The following is an 11,749-nucleotide window of genomic DNA, read 5'->3' on the forward strand; positions in this document are numbered from 1 at the left end:
AACATATCATACTAGCCCCGAGCACTTATCTTCCGGATTCAGCTATGAGCCCATCATAAAGACAGTACCCTCCATCTGACAGGCGTACATAAGGACTAGTTTACCACACCCCCACACTCAAACTAGGGGATGCCACTAGATGCCTCATCCAGGAAGCTTAGTGGGGGAACTTAGGACAAAGCTCCTGATACAAGTGATGGTGGGGTTATGAAATGTCATACCCATAACCCCATTGGATATAACCCACCGGGATAGCAACAGTCTCAGGTGCACAGTGGTAGGTAAGAAAGAACCTACTATGGACCTAACTACAATGATTTTATTTAGACCTTGCCCACCAGGTGAGGTAAGGGTCATTATCCCCATTTCACAGATAGGAAGACTGAGGCTCAGTGAGGCTAAGTGAGTTTTCTAAGACCACCTAGTTTTAGTGAGTGCTTACCTCATTACCTCTTGCTCTACATGTCCACTCAGGTTGCCTAAGATGACCAATATATGGGAAAGCACCTTGATATTTGCCGAATGGCTTAGAAATAGAAGAAAGTATTCACACTCAGACCTTGCTAAGGCCAGAGGAGCTCAGTAGTGAAAAAATGGCTGTCTCAAGAGGTAGTGTATTTGCCCATCCTCACTGAAAGGCCACCATAGAGAATCTTCCCTCTGTAGGTGGAGTGGATACCCTCAAAAACCTGCCCTACTGTCACGTTTAGTCCTGAACAATTTGCCTTCACCTGGTCCTACATGGCTCTGCATTCTCCCCTCCTCTTTGCTGAATCTCACTTATTTCTTCCTTCTCTCTCTCCTTAGCTCTCCACTTTTGATCATGCTTCCTGGAGCACCTTTTACCCACCCCCACTGCCCATGACAGATTACCGTAATTACTTTAGAACTCAGCTCAGAAGTCCCAGAGAACACCACGGCTTCTGCCTATTGTTTCATACCCCTGCACTTGCCATCTGCTGCATCTGCCTATTGACGTATCTCTCTCCCTATTAGACTGTAGGACTGGGGGAACTAGGGGTATCTCATAGATGTACCACTAGTGCCTAGCACAGAGCCCAGCATGCAGGTTGCCTTATAAATTCTATATTGAAAGCACCATTATGGGTTGAACTCTGATAGTCCATCCACTCTGATTTCTCTTCTCCCCTCTCAGCTCCACACAGATCTGTTGGTAAAGACACTATCAATGGCAAGCTGCAGACCTTTCTTTGTCCGTCATTCTTTTAGAAAACATCTAGCCTCTGCAAAGCCCAACATACAAGACGGTAGCAAAGAGGAGAATCATGGCCGATTCCTGGAGCATCTATAAGATCTGATGGAGACTGAGATGGGTGAGGGCCAGATCCTCTTTTCTTCCTTCAAAGTGGTTATCTCCATGAGGCTGAGGATCTTCAGAATAGCACTGGCTGGGCCAGGCATTCCTCTCTGGGACTTCTCTTCATGTACAGCTCTGAATAACCAGAGTCCCTGTGGGACTTCTCTTCACGTACGGCTCTGAATAACTTCAATCAAAAACAAAGAAAGTAAAGCAAGTTGGCGAACCCTTCCAAGGGTCCTCGCCAAATAATTAGAAAGGTTGGTCTGGAAAGACTTTGAAAATTCCAACCTTTGCATTATTGTGACAGATAAGAAGGATGCAGACTTCTGGACCAGAGAAGAATATGCTGAAAAGTCCACATACAACACACAAGCTGTGGGCTGTGTTTCACTTCAGAAAAAGAATCACGAGGACAACTCTGCAGTGGTTCCACATCTGTGGAATAAGGGACAGTCGCTGGGCTGACTTTTGAAGATAGAGAGATGAATTATTAAAGCAGTCCCTGCCCTGGAGAAATCATAGTAATTTTAAAACCAAAAATGTCAAAAGAATTACATAGGTCAACATCTTGACTCTATGCCCAATACGCTGTTCCAATTCGTTTACAGAAGAGCTATTCATTCTTTAGGGTCTTTCAAATTTTTCACGCTGTGGACCACTTCATAAAGGGCAAAAAACAGGTGTCATATTAGTGGGGTGCAGAAGGGGAAATTACTAAGAAATCAGGGATAAATTCACTTATGATGCTTGTAAATGCATTTTTCTTTTTAATTAAATATTACAAATGAATTAATCATTCATACCAAAAGCCAGAATGACAAGAAGCCAACCCTAAGATCATCAACTCCATCAGAGTTGGCAAGTATTCATTCCTATTTATCCTTTCAGACTCATCTAAGATTTTGCTTCCTCCAGGAAGCCTCCGTGATTCCCCACCTTATCCAACAGAATGAATTCTTTCTTCCCTGGGCCTTCAGCATGCCACACGACACCATCAGTTCTGTGTGTTCATTTATATCTGAGTCCAGTATTGCACCATGAGCTAAATCTCCAGGAGCAAGGACTGAGTTTTTGCCCCTGTATAGTCCTCAGATTTATCACAATGACTGGTACGTATAGGTGCTTCATGAGAGTCTGTTGAATCAAATCAACACAAGTCTAGAAGGAGAAAGTCAGTCGGCAGGTTATCAGGTCTCTGAGATAAACCATTTGACAGCATTAACCCAAGGCTCAGCATAAATAAATTAATTAATTTGCCTTGGAAAGTCCATCCACCCAAATCTTGAGCCAACTAAAGGGATAAATTGCCATTCTGCACTGCCAGACAAAATGACAGCCAGCCAGCTTTCACCAACCACTCCGAAATCACCCACCTGTGTAAAATTAAATTCTCACTGAAGGCATGGAAAAATTAACTGAGTCATTCTTGACCAAAATGTGGTTTCCAGTTACCTAAACTTCTCCCACAAAGAGATGACCCATCTCATGAAGGTTCCTAATTCTCTCAGGGGAGTTTAATAGATTGGCTGTTGACCAGATACATCATCTAATAAACCTTTCTGCCTGGTCTCAGCCAAGATCTCCCGCCTTCTCCTTGCAGGGATCTGATTCATGCTCTAGGACACCTGCCAGCAGGGCTCCTGACCTGGTTCCCAGAGAAGCACAGGGCAGCCTACGAGAACAAGATGGAGGCAGGGTGGAGGCACAGCCTGAAGGCCAGCGGGGAGGGAGGCTTCCCCAGAAGACAGATGTACGCACAGCTCTGGGCACACACACTGGCTGTTTACATGGGATCCTCACACAATGTGTTGCAAGAGCTCTTTCATGGGCAGATTGCAGCCTGCAGATTACTCAGCATCAGCGAGGGTGAGCCTGAGGGGAAGCCACAGCCTTCACAGGGAAATCGGCCCACACCCAGGTTGCACCTTTTACCCCGGGAACTCGCCCTGGGCCAATTCCTAGGAAGCTGCCAAGAGAACCCAACGTGAATCTTGGCAGGAAGGCAGTGCTTGCCCAGGGTGCTGGGGAGCCGCTGCAGACTCTGGGACCTGCTTCCTGTCCCTTCTCCATTGTCCACTTTTCTGAATTTTCTAGTGTATTCTGGGGTGTGTTCCAAAGGTTTTACAAAGGGAAGATCATAATAGGGTTTCGCAGCAGCCTTCTAGCCATCCTCTTGCCTCGTCTACTCTGTCTCTCTCAACACTCCAGAGTCAACTCCCTAGAGGGCTCACCCGAACTTCTCACTCACCTGCAGGAACCCTGTCAAGAGCTCCTGGTTTGTTGTGGTCCAAACTCACTAACAGGGCAGACACTGCCCCACCCAACCTTAGTCTCTGCAGATTTATTTCCAAGCTCAAAGAGGGGGACCAAGAAGCAAGTTTAGGGAGTGGTGACTCTCATGACCTCCATTAGCAGCACCCTCATTCTTAGATGTGCACTGTCAGCTGTTTCCAAATCTTATGCAGAGGACTGTACAAACACAGCTTCACAGTCCCCTCAGTTATGCTCCAGAGCCCCTTCACCTCTACAGTGAGAACCTGGAGGTACCCTGCCATGCCCTTATCACATTTTAGGCTCCACCTTAGAGGCTAACTTGTAGTTTTCCAAATATATCATGCATTTTTTTTTATCCACCAAATAATCTTTCTCGAGCCAGTCACTGGCAATCCCATCAGAAACCACAGTCAGGCTCGGTCTTCCCAGATTCCCCAGAGGGAACGATGCTACTGAACCAGCAACTGTGCCTTTGCCAGCCATTCCCTTCCTGCTCTGCTTCCTACCTGTTGAGCAAACTCCTACTTCCTCAAGACTCAGCCCAATTGCCGTTTGTTCTGTGGGATCCTTCCTGGCCCTCTCTTGGTGAGATGCCCTCTGGGCTCTCATCACCTCTTGGAGTTGCCTTGGTGGTCTGTTTTGCTATGTGTCTCTCCCCAGGAGAATGTAACCTCCTTGAGGACAGGAATCACACTGTCTCATCTCTGTATCCTGATGGAAGGAGCACAGTGAATATTGGTGGGATGGGATAGCCCCTCTCACAGCCCTTGAGATCCCCTTCAAAATGTGGGCCTAATCTGATGCAGCTCTGTCCACCTCTCCTGGCTGCATCCCAGCCTCCAGACCTCTACAGCCACCACCTCCTGACCTCCTTGCCTCCCGTTCAAGCCTCTAGTCCCTATTGCCCCTACAACATAAATCCAATCACATCTTCCCAGCTCAAAATCTTCTGCTTAGAGAAACATCCCAATTCCCTACCACAGCCCACCAGGTCCTAGGTGACGTGGCCCAAGGTAACTCAGGTACCTCCCTTCCTCTTCCCCAACTCTCCATACCTCATGACAGCCACACTGGCCTCACTGCTTTGGAAGCCCACCCAAGAGCATTCCCACCTCACACTATTGCCCTGCTCTCTCCTCTGCTGAAACACGGTTTCTTCAACATGGTCACCCCTCATTTCTTCCCACTCTGCAGCCCCTGCCCCTGTGGTGTTGCTATTTTCATGGCCTTCTCATTACTAGACAGCACAGGCATTGCTAATATACTTCTTTATTTGCTGTCATCTGTTGTCCACACTCTGTGCTCGCAGGGCTCTCAGCGTTTCCCAGGCCATACACACAGCAACCATCTCCTGAGTAAGAGGCTCTGGGAGCACCAATTTTCTGCTCCTTGGGGCAGACCCTGAAAGACCCCAGGCTGAGAGGGATAGAAGGTACCACCTTCCCTTTTTCTCCCAGTTCTGATCCGTGTCTGAGTAGAGAGATGTGGTCACGGAGCTACCAGGGCAACAGCTGGGCTGGAGGAGCCCGTACACGGCAAGCCTGGCGCCTGATGAGAGGCTCATTCCTGAGCCCTGTATCAGCGCCCAGCACTTCTCACAGAGGAGGAGCTGCAAAGCCAGAAAGGATCCTGCCTTAGCTAAATCACACTCCTCAAACCATTTCCTGGCAATATATGGGGCAGCTGGAAAGGTGACAGCTATACAGGTTAACCCTTGTCGCACTCCAGCCATGACGATAATCTGGTCACAATTCTTCTCTACTAGACCTCACTCAAGAACCCCCAGTTTCTCTTTCCTGGAGTTTCCTGGGACTACAAGATCTTTCCAGACCTTTCCGGACTCTCTCTCCATCTGGACTCTCCTTGCTCCAGTCCTGCCTGTGGCTGTTTTCCCAGGATGCCATACCGTCTCAAGCCTCCACACCTCCACTTATTCAGATGCTTCCTCCTGCACTGCCCTTTCCCCTCTCCCTTGATAAATAAGTTACATTCATCTTTCAAGCCTCAGCTCAAATGACACCACCTCTATGAAGTATTTCCTGACACCTCCTTCAAGTGGGTTCCAGTCCAGGCACAGGTGCTCTCCTTCATGCTCCCATCCCTGAGACAAATTCTATCACACGTCTGTAGCATTTTATTTCACATTCATAAATGTTTCCAGGGCTGAGCTCTTAGAGAGCTGAACCTTTGGTCAGACATGGTGGTTCATGCCTGTAATCCCAGCACTTTGGGAAGCCAAGACAGGCGGATTACTTGAGGTCAGGAGTTAGAGACCAGCCTGGTCAACATGGTGAAACCTCATCTCTACTAAACAAAAAATAGCCATGCATGGTGGCGCACGCTTGTAATTCCAGCTATTTGGAATACTGAGGCAGGAGGATCACTTGAACCCAGGAGGCAAAGGTTGCAGTGAGCTGAGATTGTGCCACTGCACTCCAGCCTGGGCAACAGAAGGATACTCTGTCTCAAAACAAAACAAAACAAAACAAAACAAAAACAAAAACAAGAAAACGAAAAAAAACAAAAAGAGAGAGAGAACTGAACCCTTATTCACCAGCACTGAAAAGCCAGAGAAAAACTGTAAACTGCAAATCGGTTGGTATCACTCCCTTGCTCTAAAAGCCTCCACTGGCTCACACCTCACTCAGACTCAAAGTCAAAGTGCTTCTCCTGACCTACGAGAATCTATGCAATCTTCATCCTGACCCTCCTGCCCACCCATTAGCTCTCTGGCTCTCTCTCCTGCAACCTGCCTCCTCATTGGCTCTTCTCCAGCTACACCAGACTCCTCCCTGCTATTCGAACATACGAGGCCTGTGCACTGCTGTCCTTGCTTCTGGAATACCCCCTCCCTCAGTTATGTATGTGACCATCCCCCTCACCTCCTCCTGTCCTTGCAGTGAGACCTTCCCTAACCAGCCACTTAAAACCAAAGCCCACACTCTAAGCACACTGCCATTCCTATGTCCCTTCTCCACCTTGCTTTTCTCTAGGGACTGTATCACCATCTACTATGCTATGTGTTTTATTTATCTACTTTGGTTCTTGTCCATATCCCCTCACTGCAGCTTCAAGAGGGGCGGGAATTTTTGTCTGTTTAGCTTGTTATTACTAATAATACTCAATGCTTTGAATAGTGCCAAGACCGAATATTGTTTGAAGGAATGAATAGGATTTCTAGCATCTAGCATAATTCCAGGTACGTGGTAGACATCCAGCAAATAATTGTGGAATGATGAATGAAAAAAGTCAGGTGGAGAAGGAGAGACGAGAGAAAGAAAGGAAAGACAGAAGGGGAGGAGAAAAGAGAGGCAAAGAGGGAGAGGAAAGCAAAGAGAAGAAGGAAGCAAGAAAACAGACGCAGCAGGGAGACAGAAATACAAAGAAAAAGCAGCTCTTATTTGCCTAAAGTCCTCAGACAATTATGTGTGCTGTAGGCTTAGACAGCATTAGGTTGGTGCAAAAGTAATTGCTGTATTTGCTGTTAAAAGTAATGACAAAAACGGCAATTAGCTTTGCACTAATGTGATAGGATTTTTCATCCTAGAACTACCTGTGTTAAATTCCCTGGGAAATTTCTCTGCCTTCAGCTTCTTTTTTGCCAACACAGACCTAACCAGAGAAGGAAACGTGAATGTTTTACAAGGGTGATTGGTCATTAGTTTGTGACTCATCCTGACAAGTTCTAAACTGCAGCTTACCTGCCTGGGATATCTGCATGCATGCAGCTCATCCAAACCTTTGGCCAACAGCTCTTCACCCAATATTTTGCAGAGATTTTTGTTTTTAAAAATGCATTGGCCGGGAGCAGTGGCTCACACCTGTAATCCCAACACTTTGGGAGTCAGAGGCAGGCGGATTAGGAGATCAAGACATTAAGACTGTCCTGGCCAACATGGCGAAACCCGTCTCTACTAAAAATACAAAAGTTATCTGGGTGTGGTGGTGCATGCCTGTAATCCCAGCTACTCGGAAGTCTGAGGCAGGAGAATCACTTGAACCTGGGAGGTGGAGGTTGCAGTGAGCCAAGATTACACCACTGCACTCCAGCCTGGTGACAGAGCGAGACTCTGTCTCAAAAAAAAAAAAAAAAAAAAAATACATTCCTCTATTATTGTAGAATACACACAAAGACACATAGAAGAAAATAACCCAGTATTAACCCCTGTTTCCTGTAATTATATACCTGTATATGTAGTTATCAAGATGTATTTACACTGTGCATATATCACTTGTTATGTCTGGAGTTTTACTATTCCTGGGTATGTGCTTAGGATATAACTAGGGAAACAGCTTGAGACAGTGGAAGCCGTATATTCTGGAAACTGACATACTTCAGACCAGTCCCAAGTCTGATACTTGATGACTGAAGAGCTCAGTTAAATTATGTAAGTAAAGTGATGATTCCTCATACCCTGCCAGGAATCAGGGACTGTCCGAGTTTACACCTGCTGTTCCAGTGTAATTAACAAGAATACCCCTTTAATGCTCAAAATGTCCCAGTTTAAACAATAAATTATATGATCCTTCTATACTCGACCCTGTGAGTTTTGCTTTTCTCTGTTGTAGAAATATAGAAAACAATGTTCCTTTCCAAAGATCTATTATGGGAATTGTATTAATTATCTTTGCTGTGTAACACAAACTGACCCCAAATTTGATGACTTAAAAAACAACAAGCACGTTTTTAACTCACTCATGTTCCAAAGATCAGGAGTGAGCATGGATGAGCAGGGCGGTTCTGGCTCAGGGTTCCTCGTGAGTCCTCAGTCATGCTGTCACCTGGAACTGCAGTCATCTGAAGGCTGGATTGCGCTGGAGGATTTGTTTTCAAACTCATTCACCTGGCTGCTAGCTGGAGGCCTCAGTTTCTCACGACGTAGGCTTCACCTTGGGGCTACTCATGACATGGCAGCCAACTTCCCACAGAGTGAATCATCCAAGAGAGAAAAAGAGGAAACACAGTGGAATCTGCAAATATTTCTAATCTGAGAAACCAGTCTGGTGCCGTGGCTCATGCCTGTAATCCCAGCACTTTGGCAAGTCAAGACAGGAGGCTTGCTTGAGTTCAGGACTTTGAGACTAGCCCTGACAATAGTGAGACCTCATCTCTATGAAAAAGAGAACTAGTCAAGCATGGTGGGATGCCCCTGTAGCCCCAGCTACGCAGGAGACTGAGGTGGGAGGATTGCTTGAGCCCAGGAGGTTGAGGCTGCAGCGAGCCCTAATTATGCCACGGCATTCCAGCCTGGGTGAAAGAGTGAGACCTTGTCCTTTAAAAAGAAAAGTGAGAAACTAGGCCGGATGCGGTGGCTCACACCTGTAATCCCAGCACTTTGGGAGGCCGAGACTGGCGGATAACCTGAGGTCAGGAGTTTGAGACCAGCCTGGCCAACATAATGAAACCCCATCTCTACTAAAAATACAAAAATTAGCTGGGCATGGTGGTGGGTGCCTGTAATTCCAGCTACTCAGGAGGCTGAGGCAGGAGAATCACTTGAATTGGGAGGCAGAAGTTGCAATGAGCTGAGATCATGCCATTGCACTCCAGCCTGGGCAACAGAGCAAAACTCCATCTCAAAAAAAAAGGAAGAAAAGAAAAGTGAGAAACCATTAATTCTGCCACATAGACTTACCCTGGTACAATGTGGGAGGGGACTACAGCAAAGTGTGAACACCAGGAAGGAGGCAGGATCACTGGGGCTCATCTTGGAGACTGGGTACCACAGGACTTAATGTAAACGCTGCTTGTAAAATCCCTGGTACATAGCAGGCATGTAGTAAATGTTAGCTACTTCAGAGCAGTATCAGACAAGAAAATCTTCCAAAAACAGTAGGTAACCCTGGTAAGTTCTCCACAACGAAGGATTTAAATATTGTGTCTTTCTTATAAGTCGATTCAATTCAGCTCCACGAATATTTATTACATATCTACTGCTTGGTGTTGTCCTTGAAGGCAAGCAATTCACAACTAACTACTACCTTGTAGATCCCTCAACTCACTACTTACATAAAGAAAAATGTACTGTTTTCTGATTCAAGATGTTTCTTTGTATTCCTAATCTTCTGAAGATGTAATCTTAGCATGTTGTTGGAGTGTCGCTGTCAGAAGCATTTGATGTTTACTCCTACAAAGTAAGACTAACAGAGTTTTCTGGAGTCAATGCACAAATAAGCTAATTTGCATGGTGTTTGAATATACATCGTATTGAAGTCCAGGCTGCAATTCGAAGCATGTAAGAAGATGGAAAGAAATCAAGTAAGAATTTATCTAGCCCTATGGTGGACACAGTCACTGATGCTTAAAAATTATGAGTTTTGATTGAGCTTACAGAATCCATTCAAAAGGTAAGCTAGACTAAAATTTCAGATTTCACCACTACACAATTCATCCATGTGACCAAAAACCACTTGTACTCCAAAATCTACTGAAATAAAAAAATACATATTTTTTAAGTAAGCAAAAAGTATTACCTCCACTACCTGGGACTGCAATCATCTGATCCAAGTTACCATTACATGAATTATTGTGATAATTTTTCAGCTATTTCCCCCTACTTCTTCCCTTTCTCTCCACCCTACCTATTCTCAACACATCATCCAGAGTGATCCATTTAATATATCTGATCACATCATTCCCTTGCTCAGAAACTCCCAGTGGAGTCACAGAGACATTGATACCCTGGCCATATCCATTCTGCATTAAGTTGTGCAAGCCAACTAGGCTCTGCAACCCTCTGGCTCAGGGCCCTTTTCCTGGCTGGAGAAGTGCACATAGCCAAGTCCATGGCAAGCAGGATGAGCCAGATGATGGTTAACACCTTTGGACGTGACCTTCAACCATCAATGGTCAGGGAGCTGGTGGATCAATTTCCCAGGTCCTTCAGCCCTGGGTTGTGATGACTTGCAAGCATTCTCTACACTGTCTCCCAGTGGTCCCTTGCAGGACTGAGCTGCATTTGCTTACAGTCCCAGCCAGCTTGTTATTACCCCTTTTATTAGGTTCTTTTTCTTTCTGTCTCACTTCTCCACTCCTCTTCTGGTACTTCCTGGAATCACTTTCCACATAAGCTACTTGCACTCAAATTCTTGTCTCAGTATACTCCTCAGGGTGACCCTCCACCCAGACAAATGGCTTCCCCTTCCAGAGCAAAGAACAGAATCTGTGCCATGACCCATGAGGCCCTGCACACTCTGCCCTCCTACCATTCTTCCTCACGTTCACTCCACTCCAGCCATCTTGGTTTCCTGGATGTTCTTGGAACATTCTAAGCATGCCTTCAATGGAGCAGCTTGACTCCCTCGATTTCCTGTTCCTGAGAGACTTGCTTATGTTTACATGTTGTATGTTTATATGTTTATAGCCAACACTCTACCACCAGCCCCTCCAACTACAATATAAACACAGAAAGGAAAGTGACTTTCCTCTGGGCTTTTTCTTTTCTTTTCTTTTCTTTTTTTTTTTAATTGAGATAAGGTCTCACTCTGTCACCCTGGCTGGAGTACAATTGGCCGGTCTGGGCTCACTGCAACCTCTGCCTCCCAGGTTCAAGCAATTCTCCTGCCTCACCCTCCTGAGTATCTGAGACTACAGGTGCACGCCACCACACCTAGCTAATTTTTGTACTTTTAGTAGAGACGAGGTTTTACCATGTTGACCAGCTGGTCTCGAACTCCTGACCTCAGGTGATCTACCTGCCTCAGCCTCCCAAAGTGCTGGGTTTACAGGTGTGAGCCACTGCACCTGCTCTGCTCTGTTTTATTCACTGCACTATTTCCAGTAATTAAAATAGTGCTGGATACATAGTAGATGCTCAACAGATACTTGTTAAATTATTGAATTAAGGATGACTTGGATGAAACCTGATTAGATCCAGTAAAAATATTTCTAAAATACCTGTCAGGGCCCTAGCTGTTATCATTGGAGCCCCTGCAAGGAACCTTCTACTTCCCCATGAATAATCCAGTCTTTTCACTTCCCACATGAGGAGGACCAGAGAATGTGGGCGTGTTGCCTAATATTACAGAGCTCCCCAGTGGCAGAGCCAGGAGCAAATTCTAGCTCCATCTGGGTTGTGGAGGGAAGAGAACCAGTCTGTTTCAGTTTAATCTCAGGTGTACTGTTTAAAAACTTTGTAACTTCTAAATAACCCA

This window comes from Aotus nancymaae, unplaced genomic scaffold (genome assembly GCF_030222135.1).
Source record: "Aotus nancymaae isolate 86718 unplaced genomic scaffold, 86718_ANA_hifiasm-v0.15.2.pri h1tg000036l, whole genome shotgun sequence".
NCBI classification, from domain to species: Eukaryota; Metazoa; Chordata; class Mammalia; order Primates; family Aotidae; genus Aotus; species Aotus nancymaae.